At 42.0% G+C, this 16435-nt stretch overlaps 1 protein-coding gene and 1 pseudogene across 1 annotated transcript in view; one reads left to right on the top strand and one right to left on the bottom strand.

The window, feature by feature from the left end:
* LOC105482207 (BLOC-1 related complex subunit 5) overlaps positions 1-16435 on the top strand; it is a 109814-nt gene that overhangs the window by 90944 nt on the left and 2435 nt on the right. The gene's annotated exons all lie outside the window — the stretch shown is intronic.
* Positions 2840-3230, bottom strand: LOC112426776 (AP-3 complex subunit sigma-1 pseudogene; annotated as a pseudogene).

The raw sequence follows: 16435 nt of genomic DNA, 5'->3' as shown, positions 1-16435 counted from the left end.
GGGCTGGGGTGCTCGGTTGCAGACGGGGCCTTCTCCAGGAGGCAGAAGATCTCAGATGTCACCGCTGTCTTTCATGGGACCCGAGGAAAGCTCTCCCAAGGAAAGGGAGGAGTGGGACTTCGGACCCTCAGGCTTTTATTTTTACTCATGATGTTTTTCTTTTCCTGATTTGCTGGCATCAATGCCGTTTTCAAGGCCTTTTGTTGGGGGAGGTATAATCTGCCTGTTTAGTTTTGGAAGCTGCTGAATGGTTTTAGGATTTATTTCCCACTTTCCCACCTAGACATGATGCCAAGAGTAAGAAGGCATCAGAGGAAACTGGGCAAGTTCTAAAGTAATTATTGGAACAGTCATGCAATTCAAATTCCTGCCGTTCTGATATCTCTGAATTCTCTTGAAGACCTGAATAAAATGTGTTCTTTTTCTGAAACATGTAGATACATTGTTTGAACAAAGGAAACAGGGTGACTTCAAAATGTCCAGTATGTGGAAATCGATGCGGTTCAGCCTGTGGGGTAATGAATGAAAACACCGGCGACAGTCGGCCCCGTTGTTTGTCATGGTGCAACAGGAAGTGGTACACTAATAAGGAGCCAGGGGAGGTTTATGTAATTCAGAAGGAAGCAGATGTGTGTGCAGTTTTGACTGATGCCCCTCTCACTGCAGATCCAGGCTCACCGAGCAGGTTCCTATGACTGATGGACGTGGAGATGTCTGATAGGATTTTGTCATTTGATTTTTGACACTGACTAATGATAGATTTTTATTTCCCTTATGGTCAGAAATAGTGTCTTGAAAAACTTCACTTTAGATCATAGTTTTCACACACAGTTATAAAGCATAGTAGAACAAGCTATGGAAAAGGAAATGTCACTGGTAGACTTGGGTCGCTTAGGACAGGTATGGTGGCCCTTGGAATCGGGAGATCTGGAATTCAGTCCTGGCCCCGTCAGTCCCAGCCGTGAGAGCTTAGGGATAGTGCATGCCCACTCTGGGAGCAGTCTTCATCTGTAAAAGGAGCGGGGTGCTCAGGACCCTTGTACCTCGTTCTTTTACAGCTGAAGATTGCTTCGTCTAAGCCCCCTTGGTAAGGTCAAGAATTGTGAAATGTTTGTACGCGTGAGATGTCAAGAGTACAAAGTGTACAAACGAACTGCCAGTGAAAATGTCATTGAAGTTTGTCTGCTAACAGATAGTTTACTCCCTTTGGTCTCCTCTCAGTTTTTGTTTTGTAAATGTCCATGTTTTGTCTGGTAATTTGTTATTTTTATTAGAAAAGTAAACCCCAGTGTTTTTCCATTCCGCTTGACAGCATAAAAAATTGCCATTTAAATCCATCTCTTAAGGAGTTCAAAAAGGCATTAAACACACTGCTCAACATGGTATGTATTTAATTGAAATGAGTTGACATTTGAATTAATTAGCGCTTTAGAAAAGATAGGCAAAAATTAGGCCAAAAAGCATGGGTTTGAATTCTGGCTTCACTTGCTAGTACGAACTATGTGGCCCTGGGCACCTTTTGTCACCTCTGAATCTCTAATTTCTCATCTCTAATAGGAGAGTGACACTTTCCCTATGAAGTGTGGTGAGGTATAAAGATAATATATGCAAACTACACAGTACAGTATCTGACACTTAGTAGGTACTTAATGGATGGCAGCTGTAACTGTTATACATTATTTTATTACAATAATTAAAATAACTAGAGAATTCGTGTGTATTATGTACTGGCTTCTACCTACCAAATCATTGTAAGGTGATGTGCATTGATTACCAGAAGAAATAGTCCACCAGTGTGGATGCCAGTTTTGTTTCTGTTAGAGTGTGTGGAGTGAGATTTACCAGAGAGGGATTTCTCTTTTCTGGTTGACAGATCAAAGGTACGCCTGTGAGAATAAATGGCGAGAATGTATTCTTTTTTTTTTTTTTAACAGTGATAAAATATACTTTTATTACTTTGTTGAGTCAGAGGGTTGTAAAAAAATTATTGCTAAAGTAGGTATCAGGCAAACAGAAAGGTGCTTTAGAAGTCTGGTTACCTTGGAGTTTATTTAAACTAAGAGAAAAACGTCATAATGTTTCCATGCAATACATATTTGGTTCTTTAACAATTGTGTGACAAACAGCAGAAGGAATTAAGGAATGCCGCACTTGTGATCCATACAAAACACCAACATTTTAGGTTGTACGTTATTAAAGAAATATCTCAAACACTTTGAAACACTGTAGTAGCCAATACATAGAGGCATGCCGTAGGTGGGCACAGGAACGCAGTTTAGAAAAATAAATCACATAAGAACTACTCAATTTCTTTAAAATCACTGAGAAAGAAAAGCAACATTGAGCTGGCCGGGCGCGGTGGCTCCCGCCTGTCATCCCAGCTCTTTGGGAGGCCGAGGCGGGCAGATCACGAGGCCAAGAGATCGAAACCATTCTGGCCAACATGGTGAAACCCTGTCTAATTTTTGTACTAAAAGTACTTTTTTTTTTTTGGTACTAAAAGTACAAAAATTAGCCGGGCATGGTGGCGGGCGCCTGTAGTCCCAGCTACTCAGGAGGCTGAGGCAGGAGAATGGCATGAACCCGGGAAGCGGAGCTTGCGGTGAGCCGAGATTATACCACTGCACTCCAGCCTGGGCGACAGAGCAAGACTCCGTCTCAAAAAAAAAAAAAGAAAAAAAAAGCAACATTGAACTTTCTTATTGACTTTACACAGCTTCTATAGAGTGCTTTGAGTTAAATCCAAGAGCAAAAGTTGACTCTCCTCCTCTATTTTTGGTAAACAACTGCATGGTAAACTTACATGACTTCCCCTCCCTGGATTTTACCTGGGAGTAGCCTTTTTAAATTTTTATTTAAAAGAGGGCAGGTTTGGCACTTTTATAGTGATGTCACCAATGTTAATATTTCTTGGGATCTCAGGAAGATTCAGGTTTTTTTTTACAGCTGGTACAGCACAGGCTGGAGCTCCCACTAAGCCAGCCTCAGATTTTTCCAGCTTATTTTGTGCATCAATTTGTGTAACAATCCCATTCGTGTTTGTCTCCAATACCATTCCTCCATCACCATTTCTGCGAGAATATTGTGAACCTTGCCTACATGGAAAATCAAATCCAGTTCACACACATTTTCAGAACATTTGTCTAATGTTTCCACAAATACGTAGGGCTGATAGAACTTGGAGAGCTGCGGCTTCCCGTGGTGGTTAAGATTGGGATCGCCTTGATCATGGCTGAGCCGGACCCACCGGGTGGGCACTGGGGGCCAGGGTGGGGGCCGGCGATCCTTCCCCACCCACTCCCTCCTGCACACCGGCAAGAGTTTATTCTTACAGGTTGCCATTGCAAACTACTGCCTTCAGAAACAAGGTCACTTCAAAGTGTCCAAAATGTGGTAATTAGTGCCATTCAGCCTGTGGTGTAATTAAGGAAAACATTTGCCCATTGTTGTCCCTTGTGCAAGAGAGAGGCGTCCACAAAAGATTCATACTCCCAAACCCTCCATGGGAATGGTGATCTGGAGGAGGGTTGGACAGCCAGAAAGCACACAGTTCACCCTGAAAGGTTCTGTTGCAGCCTGTCATAGCCTAACCTTTATAATCTGTCTGAATCTCTACTGCAGGGCAAGTAACCATGGTCTGGTGGGGATAGAGGTGGCAGGTGGGCTAGAATGTGCCATATCTTGATTTGTGGCGATGGGCCTCCTACTCTTCGGAGTGGAGACAGCTACTACCATGAGTCAAAGACCAAACCACGGGATAGTCAATGTATGAAAACACAAGCCCCGGGTTCGCAAAGTGGAAGAAAGGTCTTGAAGAAGGTGTCAGAAGCAAAAAATGGTAAGTATGTGAGGAGATGAAGATTTTAATTAGCGTGACTATAGAAATCATTTCACTATGTATATGTATGTCAAAACGTGTTGTGTGCTGTAAATATCGTTTTTATTTTTAAAAAAATGAATGCTGTCAGTATGAGTCCATTTAAAAATCAGTAAGCTTGAAGGTTCAAAGAAATTGCTGAGAACTGGCATCATATACTTCCTTTTGGGGTTAGTTGATGCATGGTATAGTTAATGTAAAGATCCAGGATCCTATGAACACAGCTTTTTACCTTGGACTGTTCCTCTTGCAGACTCAGCTACCACCTTCCTTTGTGATTAAAAATGTATTACTTAGCCTCAGCAATTTGTTTCAGAGCCACTTTCGTAGTGTCTAGTCCAGGATTCCCAGATAGGTTTGTTCATCTTTGTAAACTCGAAAGTGGCCATCTGGGGTTCAGTGCCAAGACGGGTTCTGAGTCCAAGTCAGATTTAAAGAGTAACCATGATGCATTACTGGTATCCGTCAGAGGTCTGGGAGAAGGAATTAAATGTATTTGAATACGTTTATTTTATTATTTTTTAAAATTGAGTTATTCACATAGTTCACCCTTTTACAATGTGCATTTCAGTGGTTTTAGTATTCTTACAAGATTGTGCAGCTACACAACTATGTAATTCCAGAACATTTTCATCTCCCTAGAAAGAAACTCTGTGTACATCAGCAGTCACTCCCCATACCTCCATTCCCCTACCCCCTGGCAACTGCCAGTCTCCTTTCTGTCTCTATGGATTTGCCCGTTGGGGGTATTTCATATAAAGGGAATCATGTGACATGTGGCTTTTGTGTCTGGTTTCTTTTACTTAGCATAATGTTTTCAAGGTTTATCCATGTTGTAGCTTATATCAGTATCTCATATCTTTTTATGGATGAAGAATATTTTATTCTATGGATAGACCACGTTTTGTTTATCCATTTCTCAGCGGATGGACATTTGGGTTGTGTCTACTCTTTGCCTATTGTGAATAATGCTGCTATAAAAATTTGTGTACAAGGTTTTGGGTGAACATACAATTTACTTCTCTTGGGAATATATGTGAAGTGAAATCGCTGGCTGTATAGTAACTTTATGTTTAACTTTTGGAGAAACGGCCAAACTGTACTTCAGAATGACTGTCCTATTTTACGTGCCTACCAGCAATGCACAGGGGTTCCGGTTTCTCCACACCCTCACTAACATTTGTCATTGTCTGCCTTTTCATTTGAGCCATCCTAGTGGGTGTGAAGTTGTATTCTTTTGCTTTTGATGTGCCCTTCTCTAATGTCCAACGATGTTGAACATCTTTTCCTGTGTTTATTGGCCATTTGTATATCTTCTTTGGATAAATGGCTTCAGTTGTAATTCCAAGGCCAGATTTTTGCCCTAGGAACAGGACTGATTTATATAGTTAGGCTAACTGCTTCCTAATTGGGAGAATTGGTAGTTCTGAATTTCAGAAACATCTGAGAAGGGTGGATATTGAAGCTTTATATAAAACATTGTAGCAGTTTTCTTCGAAGGTGATTATGATTTGGGAACTTCTTAGTTTTACTACCATAAAAAAACTTCCAAGCATATTTTGCCATTCATTGTTAGAATAATATAAACATACATGTTTATAGCAGTGTTGTGTTTTCAGATCATTCTTACATATATTATCTCATTATAACCATTACAACACTGCCATGAGATAGGATGAATATTAGCCATTATTAGCCCCACTTTTGAAAAGTAGAAGCTGAGAGTCAGCTTGTGACTTGCTCAAGTTCACCAACTAGTAGGGTTTAAATTCAGGTCTTCTGACTTACTTTGTTAATGGTAATGGATTATTAGTGATGTCAAGGATTTGAAGGGTGAGCTTACATTGCTAAAAATCAGCAATATGCCCGTCTTCAAATAGCAGATTGTTACTGGCCTCAGAATGTTGTTATTTGAATAGCTGTACAACAGGATGAATTGTTACTTTTCCATTTAGCCCCTTTAGCTACAAAGTGCTTACAATAAAAGAGCAGAATTACATATCACTGCCTGCTCATTACATTTTGAACCCAGAAGGAAATCCAGCCAAAGAAAGAACAAAGCCGGGGATGGATTTAGAACCCTAAAAAGAGGCAGCGTTTGGTTAGCTGGCCTCAACCCATCATGCCTCCTCCTCCCAGCCTCCATATTCCTAAACTGACCTCCTTGGGAAACAGGAATTTAAATGTAGAATGAGTGTAGAGAAAGTGAGATATCCGTTGAGATCAAATAAAAATTAACCTTGATACTAATGTTAACTGAGAGACACCACATTAAAAGCTAAACATTACCTTTAAAGGGTGGGAAAGATGAGTTGACTTTTTAAATGCAGTCTTGAGCTGGGTACAGTGGCTCATGTCTGTAACCCCAGCACTTTGGGAGGCTGAGGAGGGCAGATCACCTGAGGTCAGGAGTTCGAGACCAGCCCGATCTACATGGTGAAACCCCGTCTCTACTAAAAATACAAAAATTAGCCAGGCGTGGTGATGCACACCTGTACTCGCAGCTACTTGGGAGGCTGAGGCAGGAGAATCGCTTCAACCTGGGAGGCGGAGGTTGCAGTGAGCCGAGATTGCACCACTGCCCTCCAGCCTGGGCAACAGAGTGAGACTCGGTCTTTTAAAAAAAAAAAAAAAAAAAAAAAAGCAGTCTTAGGTCCATATGCAGTCTTTGTTTTTAACATTTCTTTTAAACTTAAGTATCTTGGGGATAGAAAAATAAGTCTATTGATCATATGGATGTGAATTTTGTTAACTGTGAAACACAGCTTACCTGCTCATTTTTCTTTTGACCCATGAGGGTTATTAAATTTGCTTTTGATCATTTCGTGCATATCTACATCTTAAGTTTTTAGAATTTAAAAGTTGTACACTATCTTTATGAAGTTCTCACTATTATGTTGCACATCTTTTCTAACTTAAAATAAGCCCTTGTAGTATGTCACTAATTCGGAAAGTTTACCTTTACTTTGAAAAGAACTACATCAAGCATAGTGAGGGCAGTTGTGGTAGATCACGCCTGTAATCCCAACACTTTGGAAGGCTGAGGGGGTGGATGGCTTGAGGCCAGGAGTTTGGAGATCAGCCAGGGCATCATCGTGAGACCCCATCTGTACAAAAAATAAAAAACAAAAATTATCCAGGCATGGTGGCATGCACATGTAGTCTTAGCTACTCAGGAAGCTGAGGTAGGAGGACTGCTTGGACCCAGGAATTCAAGGCTCCCGTGAGCTATGATCAGGCCACTGCACTCCAGCCTGGACAACAGAGCGAGACCCTGTCTCCAAAAAACAAACCACAGTGACATCTTTAATGGCATGACCCATCTGCTTCAAACCAGCATCAAAGCTTATTTTATCAGGAAATTTTATGTAACAAAAGTTTTTGAAGCACTGTATCCTCTTGTTGGAGAGGATATCGTTTATTAAAGCTTTTGGTTTTGCTTTCAAAATATTTTTTGAAAAATATCCATGGACGCATGTACACGTATGTATTTTTACTTTTACCATATTGGGTAGCATCAAACAGTGTTGTAATAGTTACTCTTTACTCTCAACATATAGATCAGAAACACATGGAAGGACTTGTAGGTAAATAATGATTTCAGTTGTGACGTAGTGTGAAATGATTCTATCAGGAAACTGGGATGAGTAATGTGACTCTGTTGTAAGATTTTCGGTAGCAGAAGTACAGAACAAAAATAAAACATATCAGCAAAAAACACAATGGTAAGTTGTCATCTGAGTGATTGTGTAAGCCTTGAAGATAGTTAATGTAACCGAGAGGAGGCGTCCACATAAGCTCCTGCCTTCACAATAGATAGCTTGTGTCTATTTGGATATCACAAAATGTCATTTGTTGTTTTTTTCTGCTTTCATGCACTACATTTCTTATCTTGCTTTTTCATTCTTCATGTAAAAGAGGTTTCTAGACAGTTTCTGTTTCAGTTCACATACATTTTATCATCGATGGAGCTCCTTTTTCCTGGGGACTGTTCTAGGAGTTTTATATATGTTATCTCGTTTAATTCTACGTCAACTCTATAAGGTAGGCATTGTCAATGTCCCCAATTTAGGGGACAAAGAAGCTGAGGGTCAGCAAGGTTAAGTAACTGGCTCAAGGTCATGAAGGTAATGAGTCATCTGCAGAAGCAAGATGTTGACACAGTTCTGTCTGATGCTACTGTCTGTATCCGTAAGTGATGTATATTTTAGTTAGAAAACTGGAATGGTTACTCAACTTCACAGTAATTCTTTATTTTATTGCTTCTATAGAAGCTCTCTCCCCTCCCCCACAAACTCTGAGTCACTCAGCCTGAGCTCAGGAATGATTTCAGATGTCTAAATAGGTCATTTGCAGGGTCTGGGTGGTCTACCCACAGCGGAGGTAAAAGCTCTGGCTCAGTCTTGGTGGCTGAACCATTGCGAATTTAAGCCAGTGGATCTGAAGGCAATTGAGTTCTGTTCTGCCACTCCAGCTCAGGCAGGACAGCCGCTTCCATGAGACAGGGCCCCTCTGAGGTTAGAGTGCAGCCTCAGTGGGCATCAGTGTCATGAATAGCCGCTCCTCGTTTGGCAGCAGTAACTATCCAGAGACAAAGGATGGGATTCGGGATAACTGTGGTCATAAGCTAGAAGTCTCCAGAGTCCTTAGAGGAATTTGAAAACTGAAGAGAATTTTTTTCTTTCCATACTGTGTCAGGGCTTTAGCAAAGGAGTTCTGTTGTGACAATTGTCTGGGTAACATCTGCCTACTCTCTCTTTTTTTTTTCCCTTATCTATAGTCCAGCTTCCTTAACAGTGCCCAAGGGCGCAATCTCCACACTGTTAATAGTTTTACTCTTAACACTTCCTTGGCTCCTTTGTCCCAAGAAGGTGAGATCCCACTTCCAGGCGATCTCCTGCAGGACTTTTCCCCAGCCTCTGACCCATTTCTACCCCATATTTCTCCCTCAAGAACAGTAATTCAATCATGTTTTCAGTTCTCCTGAAACGATCCCAAATGTTGGATTTTTTCTTAGTGTTGAATTATAAGAGTTACTGATATATTCTGGGTGTAGACTGTCATTTGATATAGATAGATAGTGAAATTTTTTCTTTCTTTCTATTTTTCTATTTTTGCCCATTATTTTCATAGGGAATAAAATATTATGAATATTTTCTCAGTCTACTGCTTGCCTTTTCATTTTCATTTTCTTTTTCTTTTTCCTTTTTCTTTTTTTTTTCTTTTTTTGAGACAGTCTTGCTGTGTCACCCAGGCTGGAGGGCAGTGGTGCGATCTCGACTCACTGCACCTTCTGCCTCTTGCGCTCAAGAGATTCTCCTGGCCGGGCGCGGTGGCTCACGCTTGTAATCCCAGCACTTTGGGAGGCCAAGGCTGGTAGATCACGAGGTCAGGAGCTCGAGACTATCCTGGCTCACACGGTGAAACCCCATCTCTACTAAAAATAGAAAAAATTAGCTGGGCGTGGTGGCACGCCTGTAGTCCCAGCTACTCAGGAGGCTGAGGCAGGAGAATCGCTTGAACCTGGGAGTTGGAGGTTGCAGTGAGCTGAGATCGCACCACTGCACTCTAGCCTGGGTGACAAGGCCAGACTCCATCTCAAAAAAGAAAAAAAAAAAGAGATATTCTCCTGCCTCAGCATTGTGAGTGGCTGGGATTACAGGTGTGCACCACCACACCTGGCTAATTTTTTTTTTTTTTTGAGACTGAGTCTGGTTCTGTCGCCCAGGCTGGAGTGCAGTGGCCGGATCTCAGCTCACTGCAAGCTCCGCCTCCCGGGTTTACGCCATTCTCCTGCCTCAGCCTCCGGAGTAGCTGGGACCACAGGCGCCCGCCACCGCGCCCGGCTAGTTTTTTGTATTTTTTAGTAGAGACGGGGTTTCACCGTGTTAGCCAGGATGGTCTCGATCTCCTGACCTTGTGATCCGCCCATCTCAGCCTCCCAAAGTGCTGGGATTACAGGCTTGAGCCACCATGCCCGGCTTAATTTTTATATTTTTAGTAGAGACAGGGTTTCACCATATTGGCCAGGCTGGTGTCAAATACCTGACCTCAGGTGATCTGCCTGCCTGAGCCTCCCAGAGTGCTGGGATTATAGGCATGAGCCACTGCACCCGGCCTCATTTTCTTAATGGTATCTTTTTTTTTTTTTTTTTTTTTTGAGATGGAGTTTTGCTCTAGTTGCCCAGGCTGGAGTGCAATGGCATGATCTTGGCTCACCGCAACCTCCGCCTCCCGGGTTCAGGCGATTCTCCTGCCTCAGCCTCCCGAGTAGCTGGGATTAACAGGCATGCGCCATCAGGCCTGGCTAATTTTGTATTTTTAGTAGAGACAGGGTTTCTCCATGTTGGCCAGGCTGGTCTCAAGCTCCTGACCTCGGGTGATCCACACCTGCCTTGGCCTCCCAAACTTCTGGGATTACAGGTGTGAGTCACCACGCCCGGCCTTAATGGTATCTTTTTAAGAGAAGTTTTTAGTTTTGATGAAAATCAATTTAACCATTTTTATTTTATGGTTAACACTTATTGAAACTTAGAAATATTTGCATACCCCAAGGTAGCAAAGATTTTTTTTTTCTTTTTTTTTTTTTTTTTAAAGACAGAGTCTTGCTCTGTCACCCAGGCTGGGGTGCAATGCCAAGATCTCAGCTCACTGCAACCTCTGCCTCCCAGGTTCAAGCGATTCTCTTGCCTCAGCCTCCCAAGTATATGGGACTACAGGCATGCACCACCACGTCCAGCTAACTTTTTGTATTTAGTAGAGATGAGATTTCACCATGTTGGTCAGGCTGGTCTCGAACTCCTGAGCTGAGATGATCCATCTGCCTCGGCCTCCCAAAGTGCTGGGATTACAGGCGTGAGCCAGCGAGCCCGGCCAAGGTAGCAGAGATTTTTCTCCTATATTTTCTTCTAGAAGTTCTGTAGTTTTAGCTTCTATATTTAGGTCTGTGATCCATTCTATGTTAATTCCTTGTGTATGCAGGGTGAGATGTAAGGGTCCAGGTTCATTCTTTCTCTTTGTAGATATCTAGATATTCCAGCACAAATTGTTGAAAAACTTTTTTCCCCTATTGAATTGCCTTGGAACCTTTGTAACAACAACAAAAAAATCAATTAACCGTATATTTTTAGATCATTTTTACACTGTCTTTCGTTTCATGCATCTGTGTGTCTCCATGCCAGCACCACGCTATCCTGATTACTATAGCTTTATAGTAAGTCCTGAAATCAAGTACTATAAGTCTTCAGACTTTGTTCTTCCAATTATTTTGGCCATTCTATGTACTTAGAATCAGCTTACCAATTCCTGTAAAACAATGCCTTCTGGAACTTTTACTTGGATTACAAATGAACCTCTTAATCAATTTGACACCAACACCTTGACTGTGTTGAATCTGACAATCTGTGAACATGATATACTTCATTTCCTAAGATCCCTTTTAATTTTTCAGAGCAATGTTTTGTAGTATCAGCATACAGGTCTTGTACACATTTCGTTGAATTTTTCCCTAAGTATTTCATGTTGCTGATGCAGTTGTAAATAGTATTCTTTTATTTCACTGTCTTGTCATTCATTGTTATGTAGAAATACAATTGATTTCTGTATGCTGACCATGTATCTTGCAACCTTGCTAACTTCACTTTAATAGTTTTTAGTGGATTTTTAAAGATTTTCTAAGTGTATAATGTCATCTGCAGATAAAGACCCTTTTATTCCTTTCTAATTTCTTTGCCTTTTACTTGGTTTATTGCATTGGCTATTGCATTTAGTACAATGTTGAATAGAAGTGGTAAGAGTGGAGACGTGCTTGCCTTGTTCCTAGTCTTAGGGAGAAAAATGTCTTTCACCAATAACTATATTGTTAGCTGGAGGTTTTTCATAGACACCCTTTATCAGGTTGAGGAAGTTTCCTTCTGTTCCTACTTTGCTGAACAAATTTCCATAATAAATGCATGTTCAGTTTGTTGAATGCTTTTTCTTATATCTATTAAGACAGTCATAGATTTCTAACCTCTATTCTGTTGAAATGGCAAGTTACTTCGATTGATTTTTCAGATGTTGAAAAAGCGTGTCTCCTTGACATAAGCATTACTTAGTGATAAAGTATTATCCTTTTTGTGTATTTCTGGATGTGATTTGTTAATTTTTTTTTTTAATACTTTAAGTTCTAGGGTACATGTGCATAACGTGCAGGTTTGTTACATATGTATACTTGTGCCATGTTGGTGTGCTGCACCCATCAACTCATCATTTACATCAGGTATAACTCCCAATGCAATCCCTCCCCCCTCCCCCCTCCCCCCTCCCCATGATAGGCCCCGGTGTGTGATGTTCCCCTTCCCGAGTCCAAGTGATCTCATTGTTCAGTTCCCGCCTATGAGTGAGAACATGCGGTGTTTGGTTTTCTGTTCTTGTGATAGTTTGCTAAGAATGATGGTTTCCAGCTGCATCCATGTCCCTACAAAGGACACAAACTCATCCTTTTTTATGGCTGCATAGTATTCCATGGTGTATATGTGCCACATTTTCTTAATCCAGTCTGTCACTGATGGACATCTGGGTTGATTCCAAGTCTTTGCTATTGTGAATAGTGCTGCAATAAACATACGTGTGCATGTGTCTTTATAGCAGCATGATTTATAATCCTTTGGGTATATACCCAGTAATGGGATGGCTGGGTCATATGGTACATCTAGTTCTAGATCCTTGAGGAATCGCCATACTGTTTTCCATAATGGTTGAACTAGTATACAATCCCACCAACAGTGTAAAAGTGTTCCTATTTCTCCATATCCTCTCCAGCACCTGTTGTTTCCTGACTTTTTAATGATCACCATTCTAACTGGTGTGAGATGGTATCTCATTGTGGTTTTGATTTGCATTTCTCTGATGGCCAGTGATGATGAGCATTTTTTCATGTGTCTGTTGGCTGTATGAATGTCTTCTTTTGAGAAATGTCTGTTCATATCCTTTGCCCACTTTTTGATGGGGCTGTTTGTTTTTTTCTTGTAAATTTGTTTGAGTTCTTTGTAGGTTCTGGATATTAGCCCTTTGTCAGATGAGTAGATTGCAAAAATTTTCTCCCATTCTGTAGGTTGCCTGTTCACTCTGATGGTAGTTTCTTTTGCTGTGCAGAAGCTCTTTAGTTTAATGAGATCCCATTTGTCAATTTTGGCTTTTGCTGCCGTTGCTTTTGGTGTTTTAGACATGAAGTCTTTGCCCATGCCTGTGTCCTGAATGGTACTACCTAGGTTTTCCTCTAGGGTTTTTATGGTATTAGGTCTAACATTTAAGTGTCTAGTCCATCTTGAATTAATTTTCGTATAAGGAGTAAGGAAAGGATCCAGTTTCAGCTTTCTACTTATGGCTAGCCAATTTTCCCAGCACCATTTATGAAATAGGGAATCCTTTCCCCATTTCTTGTTTCTCTCAGGTTTGTCAAAGATCAGATGGCTGTAGATGTGTGGTATTATTTCTGAGGACTCTGTTCTGTTCCATTGGTCTATATCTCTGTTTTGGTACCAGTACCATGCTGTTTTGGTTACTGTAGCCTTGTAGTATAGTTTGAAGTCAGGTAGCGTGATGGTTTTGTTAATATTTTGAGTTCATGTATTGGGTGGACCAGCCAAGTAGGCAAATGGGCCCGCACTATCCGTATAAGGTATTTGGAACAACCCTGAGCACATTCTACAGATGCCTGATACCGTCATGAGGCCTGGAGTTCTATCCTCAAATCATCTCCCCTTCTGTTTCACTTGTCCTTTGAAATGGACTGCCCCCAGAGATGATATATGAATCTGGAGGGCAAAGTTTGAAGTATGAGTTTGAGTAAATGAGTTCCTTGAAGGCAAAGGCTTTATTGCATTTTTTTTTTTTTTTTTTTTTTTTTTTTTTTTTTTTTTTGGTCTGTGATAGGGCCTTGCTCTTTTTTTCCAGGCTGGAGTGTAGTGGTGTGATCACAACTCACTGCAGCCTCGACCTCCTGAGATCAAGCAATTTTCTCACCTCAGCCTCTGCAGCAGGTGGGACTACAGGTGTGTTCCATCACACCTGGCTAATTTTTATTTGATTTTTTTGTAGAGATGAGGACTCACTGTGTTGTCATGGCTGCTCTTGAGTTCCTGGGCTCAAGTGGTCCTCCTACCTCAGCCTCCCAAAATGCTGAGATGGCAAGCATGAGCCACCACACCTGGCCAGCATTCATATCTATCAGTATAAGATTATATTAACTAGTGTTACAGAAACCCCAAAAGATGGTGGCTTCTACAAAATGAAAGTTTATTCTTCTCTCTCAGGCCTGGTCTACTCTTAGCCATAGACATCCTCACGGACCCAGGCTGCTTCTAGCTCATGATATGCCAACTCCAGGATGTAACCTTTGTTATTCTCATGGTCTACATGGGGTGCACTTGCATTGCAGCAGCAGCAGCAGAGCGGAGGAGGGGACAGTGGAGAAGAGAAGCGACCAAGAGTGCGTGCCAGCTGACTCTCCAGGAAGGTGCCTGCAGGCTGCCAGGAGACACGTCCTGGCACACACTATGGACCAGAACTTGGTCGTGTGTCACGGCAAGGCGAGGGTTTTGAGGCAGGAGTCGTGGAGAATAAAGAGTTGTTCACTTTCTATTCAAAAATCAGCTAGTTTATTCATTTCATTTTTGTTAAGTTCCTGAAACAAAGTTATTTGCAATGCATATGTTTCTGGGCCTGAGTTTCCTAGAATAGTAAAGTCATGTTAACAGAAACAGCGGAAAAGAAAATTCATGTTAATGTACACGGTGAGCTGTGTGGGTGTAAGTAGTTTTGGTTCTCAATATCTATACCCTAGGACCTCGCATAGCACATGGCACAGGGCACGTGATGCTACTCAGTAACTGTCTGTTGCCCGTATGTTAATAGCTCACACTCACCCAGTGTTCAACTGTGTGCTGGGCAGGATAATAATGTTCTCCTTGCAGAATCTCATTTAATCCTCGGGACAGTCTCTTAAGTAGCCAGTGTTGTTATCCCCACTACCTTACAGATGAGGAAACCGAGGCTTACATGTATTTTGATTCATTTGTTCAACAAATATTTATTCAGGACCTGCTATGTGCTGGGTACTGGAGATATAGCAGGGTTTAAAGCACACCAAATCCTTGCTCTCATGTAATCACCCTTCTGGGTAATTTTCTAAAATCACATAGATACTGGATCGAGGGTAGCCCTTAAACCTAGGTAGTCTGGCTCCAGAACCTGCAGTCTTAACCGTTGTTTTATTGGTAGATGAATGGATTGATGAGTGGGGCGAACAAAAATTGTAACTATCCATTTCAGAAACAAGCTTCGTGGTTGCCCTTTAGCTCCAGCTTGGATGGTTAGATTGCCCTGTGTGAAGCTGGATCTTTTTTTTTTTTTTTTGGATATGGAGTCTCACTCTGTCACCCAGACTGGAGTACAGTGACGCGATCTTGGCTCACTGCAACCTCTGCCTCCCGGGTTGAAGCCATTCTCCTGCCTCAGCCTCCAAGTAGTTGGGACTACAGGTGCACGCGGCCATGCCCGGCTAATTTTTTGTATTTTAGTAGAGACGGGGTTTCGCTGTGTTGCCCAGGCTGATCTCAAACGCCTGAGCTCAGGCAATCCGCCCTCGGCCTCCCAAAGTGCTGGGATTACAGGCGTGAGCCACTGTGCCCGGCCAAGCTGGGTCTTTTGAATGGCTGTGGAGTATTCAGTGAGGTAGCCCTAGGTGACATCATCACACCTCTGTTTATCCAGAAGACAGTTAGTATATATGCTATCCTGTTAGAGTCCATGTGCCAAAAGTAGAAGTAGGAAAGGCAAATAAGGATATATCTCTAGATTGTCAAAACGGTGATTGAGAATTGCATGAGATACTGGTTTACTGCCTACGGTCACGTCAAATGTGTTGCGATGAGCGTGTGTCTGGGGGTTCATGGAGGAAAGGTAGGGATTATGGATCAGGGACAGTGTTACCTCAGGAGCAAAGGGCAGAGACATCAAAAATAGGCATCACCCGTTTTACTGTCCTTTTCCAGATATTCCACTGTTGCTTGCACCAGGTTCAGACTTTCTTTGTGACAAAGAATGGGGGAAACATTTAAAAGGTAGTAACTTTCCCTACCTGTGATCCAGTCTTCTGTAATGCCATGCCACGTGCCAACGGAAGTCTCATAGAGCATCAGTGGTACAGGCTCTTGCTCGGGAAATATGTGTAAGAGAGGGGAGCTGCTGGACTTCGGAGATCTGGGGTCTAGTGTAGGTTCTGTCGTTGTGAGATCTTCAAAATCACGCAAACTCAAGTTTCCTCTTGTGTTTTTTTTTCTTTCATGGAGCATAATGGAAGTAAGACATGATGTCAGCACGCATGAACACCCTGTTTGAACTCAGTGTGCTCATCTCAGCATTAACAGAATGTGCCTTTACAAAAGCTCTGGCGACATTAAACCCAGGCCCCAACTGGATGTGCAAACGTGTAGGGAAGTACATGCCATTTGACAGGTACCTGGTGAAGATGGCTGTGAACAGTCTTCATCAGGTGTGAATCAGGGGGATGGATTG

The sequence above is a fragment of the Macaca nemestrina genome, chromosome 10, assembly GCF_043159975.1.
Source record: "Macaca nemestrina isolate mMacNem1 chromosome 10, mMacNem.hap1, whole genome shotgun sequence".
NCBI lineage: Eukaryota > Metazoa > Chordata > Mammalia > Primates > Cercopithecidae > Macaca > Macaca nemestrina.
This window is presented reverse-complemented; position numbering and strand designations above follow the sequence as displayed.